The sequence below is a fragment of the Schistocerca nitens genome, unplaced genomic scaffold (genome assembly GCF_023898315.1).
Source record: "Schistocerca nitens isolate TAMUIC-IGC-003100 unplaced genomic scaffold, iqSchNite1.1 HiC_scaffold_385, whole genome shotgun sequence".
In the NCBI taxonomy this organism is placed as follows: domain Eukaryota; kingdom Metazoa; phylum Arthropoda; class Insecta; order Orthoptera; family Acrididae; genus Schistocerca; species Schistocerca nitens.
This window is the reverse complement of record NW_026045919.1, coordinates 416187-430948: the sequence shown is the minus strand read 5'-3', so window position 1 is coordinate 430948 and position 14762 is coordinate 416187. Positions and strand designations below refer to the sequence as shown.

The 14762-nt window shown below is 47.6% G+C and overlaps 9 non-coding genes across 9 annotated transcripts; all 9 read left to right on the top strand.

Annotated features, from left to right (window-relative positions):
- The first annotated feature begins 5148 nt into the window (after positions 1-5148).
- Trnas-uga (transfer RNA serine (anticodon UGA)) lies at positions 5149-5230 on the top strand. Its single transcript has one exon. It is a non-coding gene; the product is annotated as a tRNA-Ser (tRNA).
- A 596-nt stretch (positions 5231-5826) lies between these two features.
- Trnaf-gaa (transfer RNA phenylalanine (anticodon GAA)) lies at positions 5827-5899 on the top strand. Its single transcript has one exon. It is a non-coding gene; the product is annotated as a tRNA-Phe (tRNA).
- A 739-nt stretch (positions 5900-6638) lies between these two features.
- Trnas-cga (transfer RNA serine (anticodon CGA)) lies at positions 6639-6720 on the top strand. Its single transcript has one exon. It is a non-coding gene; the product is annotated as a tRNA-Ser (tRNA).
- Positions 6721-7410: 690 nt separating this feature from the next.
- Trnas-uga (transfer RNA serine (anticodon UGA)) lies at positions 7411-7492 on the top strand. Its single transcript has one exon. It is a non-coding gene; the product is annotated as a tRNA-Ser (tRNA).
- A 596-nt stretch (positions 7493-8088) lies between these two features.
- On the top strand, positions 8089-8161 carry Trnaf-gaa (transfer RNA phenylalanine (anticodon GAA)). The gene has a single exon. It is a non-coding gene; the product is annotated as a tRNA-Phe (tRNA).
- A 739-nt stretch (positions 8162-8900) lies between these two features.
- Trnas-cga (transfer RNA serine (anticodon CGA)) lies at positions 8901-8982 on the top strand. Its single transcript has one exon. It is a non-coding gene; the product is annotated as a tRNA-Ser (tRNA).
- A 690-nt stretch (positions 8983-9672) lies between these two features.
- Positions 9673-9754, top strand: Trnas-uga (transfer RNA serine (anticodon UGA)). The gene has a single exon. It is a non-coding gene; the product is annotated as a tRNA-Ser (tRNA).
- Positions 9755-10350: 596 nt separating this feature from the next.
- Trnaf-gaa (transfer RNA phenylalanine (anticodon GAA)) lies at positions 10351-10423 on the top strand. Its single transcript has one exon. It is a non-coding gene; the product is annotated as a tRNA-Phe (tRNA).
- A 739-nt stretch (positions 10424-11162) lies between these two features.
- Positions 11163-11244, top strand: Trnas-cga (transfer RNA serine (anticodon CGA)). Its single transcript has one exon. It is a non-coding gene; the product is annotated as a tRNA-Ser (tRNA).
- The last annotated feature ends 3518 nt before the right edge of the window (positions 11245-14762 follow it).

Below are 14762 nucleotides of genomic sequence, written 5' to 3'. Positions count from 1 at the left end.
GTGAGCGTCAACAGCTGGCTACGTCACCGCCTCAGCCCGACAACAAACAAACGGAAGGTTCCACCGTTGATAAACACTCCGCTCCCGAAAGAGAATGTGGAAGAGATAGGACGCCGGAAGTAGTTTTGCAGTCTGAGCAACCACCGTGTGCAGCGGAGGAGGAGCTGGCACCTGACGTCAGCTCCGATCCTCCTACCCCGCCTTCCGCTGCGAATTTCTCAACGGGAGGTTGGCGCCGCCACTCGGTGAAACCAAATGTCAATGTTGTTCGCAGGAAGCCTAAAAAGAAAGGTTCCCACGCCGATGCTGACGCACCTTCCAAGTCAGATTCTCACGAAGGTTCTGGCGTGGAATGATGGCTTGATAGTTGGTTAGATATCTCCGTGCTTCATGTTGCAATCCTACACGCTTTCCACCCTCAATATTAACAGGATCCAGTCGGATTTAAAACTCGCTGCTCTCAAACAGTTTCTGTACGACTCAGCGACTGACATCGCCTTTCTTCAGGAGGTTGTCTCGCCCCGCCTCGACTTTCCCGGATTTGTAGGTTTTTACAATGTTTCACCGGAAGCGCACGTCGGTACTGCCATTTTAGTTCGGGAAGGCATTCCCGTACAAACAGTTGAAACGTTAGAGTCGGGGAGAGGGATTGGACTTACAATAGCAGGGGTCACTTTTGTCAATTTATATGCACCCTCTGGTAGTAGTCTCCGGGCAGCACGAGCCGCGTTCTTCAAAGACGATATCATTTACCTTTTGCGGCGAAATCCCTCACCACTGATACTCGGTGGTGACTTTAATTGTGTTCTGGGCCGCAAAGATCAGACTCCTAATTTTAATTATTCTGGTGAGCTGCGACGCCTTGTTGCTGACCTCAAACTGCACGATGTGTGGGAGGTAAAATACCCCACACTGGTGAAATTTACTCATACCGTTGCCAACTCTTCTAGCAGAATCGACAGAATTTATGTTTCGGATGATTTAAAAAGCAACGTAACACACGCTGAAACTGTTCCCGTCATTTTCTCCGACCATAGTGCGTTGTTAACATGTCTCAATCTGCCACAACAACCTACTCGCCGAGTACGCAACCAGTGGCATCTAAATGTTTCTTTATTGTCGGACACAGAATTAGAAGACGAAATAGCTGCTGCATGGGTGCTGTGTCTCCGTTCACTTCACCACTTTCGAAGTGTGATTGAATGGTGGACCAGACGGGCGAAGCCAAAGATCAGGAGTGTTTTAATATCCTTTAGTATCCGCAGGGCTAGGGAACGGAAAACCACCGTCGAGTTCTATTACAGTGTGCTACGGGATCTTTATGATCAGGCGGGAGCAGTGACGACACGCCTGAAAGATGTCAAACTGATAAAAGCCAAATTACTGCGCTTGAAACGTCAAGAACTGGAGGGCCTTAAGGTACGGTCCAAAGCGAAATCCGTCATTGCAGATGAGACTGCTGCCTTGTATCATCTTATTCGCGACAGCAAAACTAGGCGAGGCACTTTCATAGACGAACTTCAACTCGAGGATGGTACCAAAATCAGCACGCAGCGGGGAATACTCCAGGAAATCTCCGCTTACTATTCAAACATGTATGCACCGGGGGATACAAATGTGGACGATTATGACGAACTTTTTGGCTCTCATACTCCACACCTTACGGGAGATGACAATGACGCTATTTCTTCGACTGTCGAAAATGATGATGTTTACGCCGTAATCTGCAATTCTGCCGTTAACAAATCGCCAGGACCTGACGGCCTCCCCGTTGAATTCTATAAAAGGTTTTGGCATTTAATAGGAGATAAGTTCACCCAACTAATCAATGAAGTCTTACGGGGAACACCGGTGCCAGCAGAATTCAAACAGTGCAAAATTGTACTTCTCCCGAAGAACAAGGGTTGCAAACGTTTAACTAACCTCCGACCGATTTCACTTTTGAACTCTGATTATAAACTTCTCGCTCGAGTACTCCATCACCGCATTATGCCGCTCACCGCTAAAATCATTTGCCCCCAACAGACTTGTGCCTTTAAGAAGACCATCCTACAAACTGCTGCTTTATACCGGGACGTCGTTGCCCTGACTCACGCATGCAATATTAAATGTGGACTGCTTTTTGTCGATTTCCACAAAGCGTTTGATCGGGTCGATCATCCGTATCTGATAGAGACGTTGCGCCGGATGGGATTTCTTGCCACCTCCATAGCCGTCATCAAGAACGTGGCGATGGGAATCACAGCACAACTCTCTGTTAATTGCCAGTTGACGCAGCGCATTGAAATACGACGAGGCGTCCCACAAGGCAGTCCCTTGTCAATGCTGCTTTTTGTTCTTTCTCTCGAACCCTTTTTACGACAGCTACGATGTCGGCTCACCGGACTTACAGTTTCAGGAATGAAAACTGTGGTGGGCGCATATGCGGATGACGTTGGCGTCATCATTAGAAATCAGGCGGATGTGTCACACCTCGAGTTGGCGCTCGCGGCCTATTGTTCGGCATCCGGTGCGAGGCAGAACGTTCAAAAAAGTAAATTTCTAAACCTCAAGGGGCTTGCCCAGTTGCGCATTGCGTGGGCGACTCCTGTCCATCAACATAAAGCTATTGGAATAGTCCTGACGACATCCATTTTCCGAATGATCTCGATAAATTGGCGCGAGGTTTTACGGACTATCCAGGGGGCATTGATTGCCAATCACTCCCGCTGCCTGGACCAATTTCAAAGGGTTCGCTTATTAAATACTTATATCTTGTCCAAGGCTTACTACACTGCACAGATTTTCCCTCTTCCCGCCATGATAGCAAAGGCCATTATGTCCCGCTTAACAAATTTTTTGTGGCGTGGGGAATTATTTCGTGTCTCGGGCAAGACAGCAATTCTGGATCCTTGTAAAGGGGGCCTGGGATTGACGGACATTAACTGTAAAGCAATGGCATTATATGTCAACAGAACATTAACTATCATGTCCAACTCCCCGGAATGCCTCACGGCGAAGTTGTACAATATAGTCCGGCCGCAGAGTGTCGATCCCCCAGTCCATCTTCAGCACATCAGTTTTAAACTTAAACATATAAGGAACTTTTATCTTGAGTGCAGCTACATCAGCAAAGAACTTTTACGGTCGCCGACAGTCACGGCGAAAGCGATTTTAGCAGAACGGCAACAGCTGCACAGGAACAATGTCATAGAATCCAAGTTCCCTGGATTCGCATGGGACGTCGTCTGGAAAAATATTAGTTGTTCGGTTCTTTCGAGTGATGCACGGACAGCGTGGTACAAAGTTATCCATAATCTCGTCTGTACTAATGAACGTCTCTTCGGAATAGGGTTAAGTGACACAAACCTCTGTGGCAAATGTCACCTTGTCGACACTGTGTGTCATCGATATACGTGTGGCGGCCATAATTACAACTGGCAGTGGATCAGAGAGAAACTTGCCCTCATCACCAGGACCGCTGCGCACACTTTTACCCCTCAGCATTTGTACCGCCCCGCTGATCGCTACTTCCCTCAGACGAAAAACAATACAGTGATCTGGCTCAAGGGGAAGTTCACCAGTTACATTTTTAACAACGTTGGAGGCGACAATCACCTTGAATTTTTAATGTATATGGAAACAGAATTTGCAAAGATGCTCCAGTACCCGGCTCATAAGAAGACATTTGGTAATATGCTCCACATTGTTTTCGAAAGGATGGGAATAGGCTAGTGACCACTGATTGTCTTTCATGGTGACATGGGAGGGGTTTGGAGCGCGAAGTACTGGCAGTGCCGCGAAGAGGCCCCACTGCTTTTGCGGCGCGTCTCTGACCCCGACCTCCATCACCAGGCGCACGAGAGAAAGGATTCACTCCCGACGATTTTACAGCCGGTTTTACATTACCAAACAAATAAAGAAATAAAAAAAGGGGTATGATTCAAACAAAAAAATTAACAAGACTAAAAATTGGAAAAAAAAATAAAAAAAAATAAAAAAAAAGTGGTTAAAAAAAAAAAAAGTCGGTAGAGCATTAGGCTTTTAACCTAAGAAAAAAAAAAAAAAAAAAAGTGGTTAAGAAAAAAAAAAAAAAATGGATAAGGCGTCGGACTTCGGATCCGAAGATTGCAGGTTCGAATCCTGTCACGGTCGAGTTTTTCCAGTTCTGCAAAAGATGCATGCTGTTTTACTGTGTTGTTTGAGTACTACAAAACTAGTTGAAAGTTGCTGCTGTCCGCTTCCTGGCTGCAAACCGGCGTCTACCTGAAGCTCAAGCAAGACAAGGGTGATCTGTAGCGAAATTTTCGGCACAGTGCCGTTCAGGAGAGTTTTTGTTGGAACTACTGCGTCTGATTCAGGGCCCAAGAGCTACGCCACAGGCGTGAAAAAAAAAAAAAAAAAAAAAAAAGTGGTTAAGGCGTCTGACTCGAAATCAGATTCTCTCTGGGAGCGTAGGTTCGAGTCCTACCGGCTGCGTGCGATTTTGTGTAAAGAGGAGCAAAAATTTTCGCACACACGTGACATGCGTGGGCGAATGCGGGTGCAAACCAGTGACGCCATTCTCAACAAGACGAAAATTTCCGTTTAAGAATACTGAGTTTCGCGACGACCGCTTCTTACTGTGGTTATCGGTTGACCTCGCACTGACGCTGGGACTGCAGAAAGCCGTCGCTGAGATCGTGAGTACACAGATGTGCTTGAAAGTGTTGGACAGAGCGAACATTCATTTCTTTTTAAGAATCGCAATTCAATCATTCGAGTGCGGCAAAAGCAGTGGTGCAGCGTTTCTTTTCTTATGATCTCGCAGCTGCTTGGAAGTATGTCCATCGTTTAAGACGACAGAAAAGTAGCGTCAGCGGTGCGTCAGTGGGAAGTCGGTGAAGTCGCCATTGGAGCCATAAGCCAGCAATTACGACATGCGAATCACTCGGACACCACGCAGCTGTACGATAATGCTCGTGCGTGGGCCCGCATAGCTCAGTCGGCAGAGCGGTAGGTTTTCAATCAAATGGTCCTGGGTTCAAGTCCCTGTCTGGGCGAAAATTATTACATTTTGGAAACGGCCAATGGAAACCTTACAGAAATGAGTGAGGCCACGCCGCTTTCTGCCATCAGATTGCTTCTAAAGATGGCAGTTTCCGTTGTCGGGAGACATTTCCGCCACCAGCAGTCGTGGCCGAGTGGTTAAGGCGTCTGACTTGAAATCAGATTCCCTCTGGGAGCGTAGGTTCGAGTCCTGCCGACTGCGAAAATTTTCTCGCTCTCACAAGATGAACGTTCAGTTGCGTCACTACTAAACACGTGGGTCACCAGCAATGTGCAGTGTTATTTGATCCATGGCGCAGCGTTACAGTCGCGCCCAGAAGCCGCAGCTCATCTCCCCGTCTCACAGCCGCCCACCAGGTGTTAGTACAAGTGTCGCCTCACTGGGCAGTGCAGACGTGTCCATTTTAGCTTGCAGACGATGACGTGTAGCCATTCATGAGCTAACGCAAGTCGAATGTTTTACCGCGTGTATCTGCTAGGTACTGCCTCTTATACGGTGGAGAGGCTCACTCCTCCTTGTGTCTCGTTCGCTGCACACGAGTTGCCCCTGGCATCGATATAGCACGGGTTTTCTAGCGCCAGCGTGGCGTCACGTGAATTCAGCGAAGTCAATATTACACGAATCGAGTCGACATGTTTGCTTTTAACGATGATGGAAGCAGAATAAATGTGTGTGGAACTTCGCTGCATCGGATGCTCGCCTTTCAGCGTCCCTGTGTCTTATCAGACGAAGGTGACTGTGAAAGTGGCAACGAGACAGAGTTCACGAACACATGCAAACAGCAAACCTCAGCGTCAGCCGAAATAGCTCAGTTGGGAGAGCGTTAGACTGAAGATCTAAAGGTCCCTGGTTCGTTCCTGGGTTTCGGCACGTATTCATTTTGATGCGACGCCCATGGAATTGCTCTGCGTTTGCGATAATGCAACTACCGCTGACAACAAAAATGACTCTCTCCTGTAGCTGTTCTGGTTGCCTAGTGCATGCCATAAGAGGAACTCACTAGACAACTAACTCCCTTAGAAGCAAAAGAATCAAAAAAGTCCTACCGACTGCGTTTCCTTTTTCTGTCAGGTGGTGAAGAAGGTCTTCAACGGAACCGTGAAATGAGCGAAAACGTGGGAAACATTGCATTCGAAATTCTTGTGAATTTTCCAACTGGCCAGTGAGGGTCGACTAAACACGTAAATTCTCTGCTCCAACGTATGAGCCGTAACGACTGCTGTAATTTGTTGTTGCATCGTGTGTCAGCAGTCTTCGATAGTGTGTTACGAGCTTAGCGCGATAAGTCTGTAGACAGCATTCAGGCGACGTTTTATTAGTAACTGCTCCATGCAGCGATTGCACAACAGTAAAGGACATGAGTGAATGTTTCGTGGGGGGTTTCGCAGCCTCGTGCGAGCCCGGACAGCTCAGTCGGTGGAGCATAGGGCTTTTTAACCTAAGGGTCCAGGGTTCAAGTCCCTGTGTCGGCGGAAATTTTAATACTTTGGTAGCGATTCGTCTGGTAGCGGTGGAAACGCTACGGAAAATAATGCAGCTACGCCGTCTTCTGACACCACAGTGCTTGAAACGTTAGCAGTTGCATGTGTCGGCAGAACCCGCGCTAGCGGCAGTCGTGGCCGAGTGGTTAAGGCGTCTGACTCGAAATCAGATTCTCTCTGGGAGCGTAGGTTCGAGTCCTACCGGCTGCGTGCGATTTTGTGTAAAGAGGAGCAAAAATTTTCGCACACACGTGACATGCGTGGGCGAATGCGGGTGCAAACCAGTGACGCCATTCTCAACAAGACGAAAATTTCCGTTTAAGAATACTGAGTTTCGCGACGACCGCTTCTTACTGTGGTTATCGGTTGACCTCGCACTGACGCTGGGACTGCAGAAAGCCGTCGCTGAGATCGTGAGTACACAGATGTGCTTGAAAGTGTTGGACAGAGCGAACATTCATTTCTTTTTAAGAATCGCAATTCAATCATTCGAGTGCGGCAAAAGCAGTGGTGCAGCGTTTCTTTTCTTATGATCTCGCAGCTGCTTGGAAGTATGTCCATCGTTTAAGACGACAGAAAAGTAGCGTCAGCGGTGCGTCAGTGGGAAGTCGGTGAAGTCGCCATTGGAGCCATAAGCCAGCAATTACGACATGCGAATCACTCGGACACCACGCAGCTGTACGATAATGCTCGTGCGTGGGCCCGCATAGCTCAGTCGGCAGAGCGGTAGGTTTTCAATCAAATGGTCCTGGGTTCAAGTCCCTGTCTGGGCGAAAATTATTACATTTTGGAAACGGCCAATGGAAACCTTACAGAAATGAGTGAGGCCACGCCGCTTTCTGCCATCAGATTGCTTCTAAAGATGGCAGTTTCCGTTGTCGGGAGACATTTCCGCCACCAGCAGTCGTGGCCGAGTGGTTAAGGCGTCTGACTTGAAATCAGATTCCCTCTGGGAGCGTAGGTTCGAGTCCTGCCGACTGCGAAAATTTTCTCGCTCTCACAAGATGAACGTTCAGTTGCGTCACTACTAAACACGTGGGTCACCAGCAATGTGCAGTGTTATTTGATCCATGGCGCAGCGTTACAGTCGCGCCCAGAAGCCGCAGCTCATCTCCCCGTCTCACAGCCGCCCACCAGGTGTTAGTACAAGTGTCGCCTCACTGGGCAGTGCAGACGTGTCCATTTTAGCTTGCAGACGATGACGTGTAGCCATTCATGAGCTAACGCAAGTCGAATGTTTTACCGCGTGTATCTGCTAGGTACTGCCTCTTATACGGTGGAGAGGCTCACTCCTCCTTGTGTCTCGTTCGCTGCACACGAGTTGCCCCTGGCATCGATATAGCACGGGTTTTCTAGCGCCAGCGTGGCGTCACGTGAATTCAGCGAAGTCAATATTACACGAATCGAGTCGACATGTTTGCTTTTAACGATGATGGAAGCAGAAGAAATGTGTGTGGAACTTCGCTGCATCGGATGCTCGCCTTTCAGCGTCCCTGTGTCTTATCAGACGAAGGTGACTGTGAAAGTGGCAACGAGACAGAGTTCACGAACACATGCAAACAGCAAACCTCAGCGTCAGCCGAAATAGCTCAGTTGGGAGAGCGTTAGACTGAAGATCTAAAGGTCCCTGGTTCGTTCCTGGGTTTCGGCACGTATTCATTTTGATGCGACGCCCATGGAATTGCTCTGCGTTTGCGATAATGCAACTACCGCTGACAACAAAAATGACTCTCTCCTGTAGCTGTTCTGGTTGCCTAGTGCATGCCATAAGAGGAACTCACTAGACAACTAACTCCCTTAGAAGCAAAAGAATCAAAAAAGTCCTACCGACTGCGTTTCCTTTTTCTGTCAGGTGGTGAAGAAGGTCTTCAACGGAACCGTGAAATGAGCGAAAACGTGGGAAACATTGCATTCGAAATTCTTGTGAATTTTCCAACTGGCCAGTGAGGGTCGACTAAACACGTAAATTCTCTGCTCCAACGTATGAGCCGTAACGACTGCTGTAATTTGTTGTTGCATCGTGTGTCAGCAGTCTTCGATAGTGTGTTACGAGCTTAGCGCGATAAGTCTGTAGACAGCATTCAGGCGACGTTTTATTAGTAACTGCTCCATGCAGCGATTGCACAACAGTAAAGGACATGAGTGAATGTATCGTGGGGGGTTTCGCAGCCTCGTGCGAGCCCGGACAGCTCAGTCGGTGGAGCATAGGGCTTTTTAACCTAAGGGTCCAGGGTTCAAGTCCCTGTGTCGGCGGAAATTTTAATACTTTGGTAGCGATTCGTCTGGTAGCGGTGGAAACGCTACGGAAAATAATGCAGCTACGCCGTCTTCTGACACCACAGTGCTTGAAACGTTAGCAGTTGCATGTGTCGGCAGAACCCGCGCTAGCGGCAGTCGTGGCCGAGTGGTTAAGGCGTCTGACTCGAAATCAGATTCTCTCTGGGAGCGTAGGTTCGAGTCCTACCGGCTGCGTGCGATTTTGTGTAAAGAGGAGCAAAAATTTTCGCACACACGTGACATGCGTGGGCGAATGCGGGTGCAAACCAGTGACGCCATTCTCAACAAGACGAAAATTTCCGTTTAAGAATACTGAGTTTCGCGACGACCGCTTCTTACTGTGGTTATCGGTTGACCTCGCACTGACGCTGGGACTGCAGAAAGCCGTCGCTGAGATCGTGAGTACACAGATGTGCTTGAAAGTGTTGGACAGAGCGAACATTCATTTCTTTTTAAGAATCGCAATTCAATCATTCGAGTGCGGCAAAAGCAGTGGTGCAGCGTTTCTTTTCTTATGATCTCGCAGCTGCTTGGAAGTATGTCCATCGTTTAAGACGACAGAAAAGTAGCGTCAGCGGTGCGTCAGTGGGAAGTCGGTGAAGTCGCCATTGGAGCCATAAGCCAGCAATTACGACATGCGAATCACTCGGACACCACGCAGCTGTACGATAATGCTCGTGCGTGGGCCCGCATAGCTCAGTCGGCAGAGCGGTAGGTTTTCAATCAAATGGTCCTGGGTTCAAGTCCCTGTCTGGGCGAAAATTATTACATTTTGGAAACGGCCAATGGAAACCTTACAGAAATGAGTGAGGCCACGCCGCTTTCTGCCATCAGATTGCTTCTAAAGATGGCAGTTTCCGTTGTCGGGAGACATTTCCGCCACCAGCAGTCGTGGCCGAGTGGTTAAGGCGTCTGACTTGAAATCAGATTCCCTCTGGGAGCGTAGGTTCGAGTCCTGCCGACTGCGAAAATTTTCTCGCTCTCACAAGATGAACGTTCAGTTGCGTCACTACTAAACACGTGGGTCACCAGCAATGTGCAGTGTTATTTGATCCATGGCGCAGCGTTACAGTCGCGCCCAGAAGCCGCAGCTCATCTCCCCGTCTCACAGCCGCCCACCAGGTGTTAGTACAAGTGTCGCCTCACTGGGCAGTGCAGACGTGTCCATTTTAGCTTGCAGACGATGACGTGTAGCCATTCATGAGCTAACGCAAGTCGAATGTTTTACCGCGTGTATCTGCTAGGTACTGCCTCTTATACGGTGGAGAGGCTCACTCCTCCTTGTGTCTCGTTCGCTGCACACGAGTTGCCCCTGGCATCGATATAGCACGGGTTTTCTAGCGCCAGCGTGGCGTCACGTGAATTCAGCGAAGTCAATATTACACGAATCGAGTCGACATGTTTGCTTTTAACGATGATGGAAGCAGAAGAAATGTGTGTGGAACTTCGCTGCATCGGATGCTCGCCTTTCAGCGTCCCTGTGTCTTATCAGACGAAGGTGACTGTGAAAGTGGCAACGAGACAGAGTTCACGAACACATGCAAACAGCAAACCTCAGCGTCAGCCGAAATAGCTCAGTTGGGAGAGCGTTAGACTGAAGATCTAAAGGTCCCTGGTTCGTTCCTGGGTTTCGGCACGTATTCATTTTGATGCGACGCCCATGGAATTGCTCTGCGTTTGCGATAATGCAACTACCGCTGACAACAAAAATGACTCTCTCCTGTAGCTGTTCTGGTTGCCTAGTGCATGCCATAAGAGGAACTCACTAGACAACTAACTCCCTTAGAAGCAAAAGAATCAAAAAAGTCCTACCGACTGCGTTTCCTTTTTCTGTCAGGTGGTGAAGAAGGTCTTCAACGGAACCGTGAAATGAGCGAAAACGTGGGAAACATTGCATTCGAAATTCTTGTGAATTTTCCAACTGGCCAGTGAGGGTCGACTAAACACGTAAATTCTCTGCTCCAACGTATGAGCCGTAACGACTGCTGTAATTTGTTGTTGCATCGTGTGTCAGCAGTCTTCGATAGTGTGTTACGAGCTTAGCGCGATAAGTCTGTAGACAGCATTCAGGCGACGTTTTATTAGTAACTGCTCCATGCAGCGATTGCACAACAGTAAAGGACATGAGTGAATGTATCGTGGGGGGTTTCGCAGCCTCGTGCGAGCCCGGACAGCTCAGTCGGTGGAGCATAGGGCTTTTTAACCTAAGGGTCCAGGGTTCAAGTCCCTGTGTCGGCGGAAATTTTAATACTTTGGTAGCGATTCGTCTGGTAGCGGTGGAAACGCTACGGAAAATAATGCAGCTACGCCGTCTTCTGACACCACAGTGCTTGAAACGTTAGCAGTTGCATGTGTCGGCAGAACCCGCGCTAGCGGCAGTCGTGGCCGAGTGGTTAAGGCGTCTGACTCGAAATCAGATTCTCTCTGGGAGCGTAGGTTCGAGTCCTACCGGCTGCGTGCGATTTTGTGTAAAGAGGAGCAAAAATTTTCGCACACACGTGACATGCGTGGGCGAATGCGGGTGCAAACCAGTGACGCCATTCTCAACAAGACGAAAATTTCCGTTTAAGAATACTGAGTTTCGCGACGACCGCTTCTTACTGTGGTTATCGGTTGACCTCGCACTGACGCTGGGACTGCAGAAAGCCGTCGCTGAGATCGTGAGTACACAGATGTGCTTGAAAGTGTTGGACAGAGCGAACATTCATTTCTTTTTAAGAATCGCAATTCAATCATTCGAGTGCGGCAAAAGCAGTGGTGCAGCGTTTCTTTTCTTATGATCTCGCAGCTGCTTGGAAGTATGTCCATCGTTTAAGACGACAGAAAAGTAGCGTCAGCGGTGCGTCAGTGGGAAGTCGGTGAAGTCGCCATTTTTTTTTTTTTTTTTTTTTTTTTTTTTTTTTTTTTTTTTTTTTGTGGTGGTATATCTCAGGATCACTACCTCTCAACCTCGTCTTCACTTAGTATTGGCATGAATGTTTCCGTGTCGTTCTGTATTCGTCGATGTTTCAGTTTCCTGAAGGCTTCATTCAAAGTTGTCATCTCTTAGCGTTGAGAGTATGTTCGCCGAGATTGCCGCCGTGCTGTTTTCTTGCAGTTATTCAGTAAAGTAACTGGGTACTATGGCGTGTTCCTTGAGTTGGTGGAGACAAAAACAACAAGATCATAGATTGCTCCTTCAGCATCGTATATAATTAATAGAGATATGGTTCCTTATAGAGGAAAGATGGGTATCTAGAAAGAAAATACTGCCTCGTCTGTTTTAAACTTCGTCAAATGAAACTATACTTGTCTGCTGGGTAACGTAAGAAAAACAGAAATAAATACTGGTGCCACAAGGTTTGCATCCTGTTGCATGCTGCTTCTCTGTGACCTTAGGTGCACAGGTGCACACATTGTACCACTTAAGAAACAATTGAGTCCTGAGAACCGACAAACAGATACCCTGATAATAGAAGAAAGAATAAAAGCAATAATCGTACCCATTGGTTCGCACACTTAAAGCTTCCCATCATTCAAAGCAACGGTGAGAAAATTCTGAAATTTTTCTTTATACTTTCGTAATCGTTTGATCGCGTAATATTCGGCAATAAGATACATATGAAAATCAGAAAGTGTAGGCGTTTTAGTCGTCAGTATATAAAATAGGTACTGTCCAATTAACCAGGTATAGCTATTATTTTTAGATTTCGGAAATAATTGCCAGTCCGGGTGGAATATATCCTGCAGTTGTATTGCGGATGGCGTCGTTCTATTAATAAGAGCCAGTTTCATTCTCGTCCATTTCCAGATTTGCGTCTGATCTCTGCAGTATAATATGTGGTGCAATGTTTCCACATGCCCACATGTGTCGCAAGTCGGTGTAGGCCGTAAGTGGATCTTACACAATTTCTCCCCCGTGGGCATCACCTCGTTCACAACATCATACCACACGGAACGAACTTGGGAACGAAGAAGAGGAGTGCTGATATTCATCCAAATTTGTCGCCAGTTCTTGCCAGGATACTTCATTTCTATAGAGTTATTCTGTTGCCGATTCGTAAATACACTGTAGACAGCCGCAGCAGTGAATGGTTGCAGGTGTTGATGCACATAGCTGAACTCCACGTAATAACGGCGAATATGAACGAGCTCGGGATGGATATGTCCAACATTTATCGGTGGCGTCATATCCGGTGGTCGTAACTGCTGGAATAGACGCGCTGTAAGACCTGTCTGACGACATCGTAAGATCCTTGATGTTCGAGCTAGAAAAATCGCTGAGCACTGTAATTCAACATCTTTCAAGGCTAGACCACCTTTATACCGAGGTAAAGCTGTAGCCTTGAAAGCGACTTTAAAAATATTACCTCGCCAAATGTACCAGCCTGCAAGGGCTAAAATTCTGTTGGCAATATCAGTAGGAATAGGGAGAACAGCGGCAACATGGTAAATCTTGCTGAGAACATAATAATTGACGAAATGTGCTCTCTGAATCCTGTCTAAGGACCGCATATTGTGCTCTCGAATCAAAGCTCGAAGGACGTTGAGCTTCTGTTCCCAATTCACTCTTACCATTTCCCGTGGATTCGGAGTGAGAATCAAACCAAGGTGCTTGAGCTGGTTGGTTGCCTCTAACCAAACGGTGTTCGCGAAGCGAGCCTGCGGACCTAAATGCAAGACTTTGGATTTCCGTTCGTTAAGGCGTGCACCGCAGGCGCTGGCATACCGGTGGACAAGCCGCCGCACGGTATCGAACTCTTCGTCGTTATTGATAAGGACGCTGATATCGTCCGCATAGGCATGACAGACGGTCTTTGTATTCAGCGTTTGAAGACCCGGTAAGGTGACGCAAAACGTCTTCAGTAGCGGCTCGATAGCAATGGCGAAAAGAGTCGTAGAAAGCGGGCACCCTTGTCGCAAACCTTGTTGAATGGGCACAGGGGCTGTTAACTGGCCGTTGAATTTCACGCGGGAAGTCGTATTGCAGATACAATTCCTTATGATCTGTACGAAATGCTGGTTGAAACCCAGTTTATCCAGCGTTCGGAACAGAAATCCATGGTTGGTCCTATCAAATGCCTTGTCGAAGTCAAAAAAGACTATTGCCAACGTGGTCTTGCAAATCCAAGTCAAATATGCAATATCTCGGTATTCGCACAGGGCGTCTATCATTGATCGACCAGGAACCACGTTCATGTGGTATGAACCAAGCACTTTACTGAGGACTGGCTTAAGTCTGGCATTCAGAATTCTAGTAAAGATTTTGAAATCTGCATTGAGTAGGGTGATTGGTCGTAAGTTATTGAGTGAAGTCCCTTGTGACGGTTTGGAGACTAAGACTATCAGGCCCTCAGTGAACTGCGATGGAAAAGCAGTATTCGTTAACAATTCATTATACATGATAGTCAGTTCGTCGCCGAAAACATCCCAATACCGAAGATAAAATTCGACCGGCAAACCGTCTGATCCTGCAGCTTTTCCTTTCGCCGCAGACGTAATGATTGACTTCACTTCGAAGTTAGTTATGTTGGCCAGGAGCTGTGCGTGGTCGTCCGGGTCCACCGATGCTGTAATGTTAGACAAAAAATCCTCTCCTGCCTCTACGTCTGTGTCAGGTAGGGAGTAAAGTTGCCTGAAATGATTCCGAATAAAAATCTTAAGCTCGCCCTGCTCATCATAAACACGACCATCGTCATCTGTCAGTTGAGTAATGATTTTTTGTCTTCCTCTTTTAGTTTCCCGTATGACGTGGTACAAGGACGCTGACTCATTAAAGGTGTCATCGAAAGCGCGGGCCCTGACTTGGGCTCCTGCCAGAGACTCACGAACCAATGCGGTGATTTTGGCTTTGGTACGTTTAATGCGAAGGAGATTGCCAGGCAGTGCAGAGGAATCGTTATACAACTGGCGGAGAGCGGTAAAATAAAATTCCAACGTCTGTTTCTTCCAGTACGCCTTGGCCCTGGCAAACTGACAAATACATTTCTTTATGC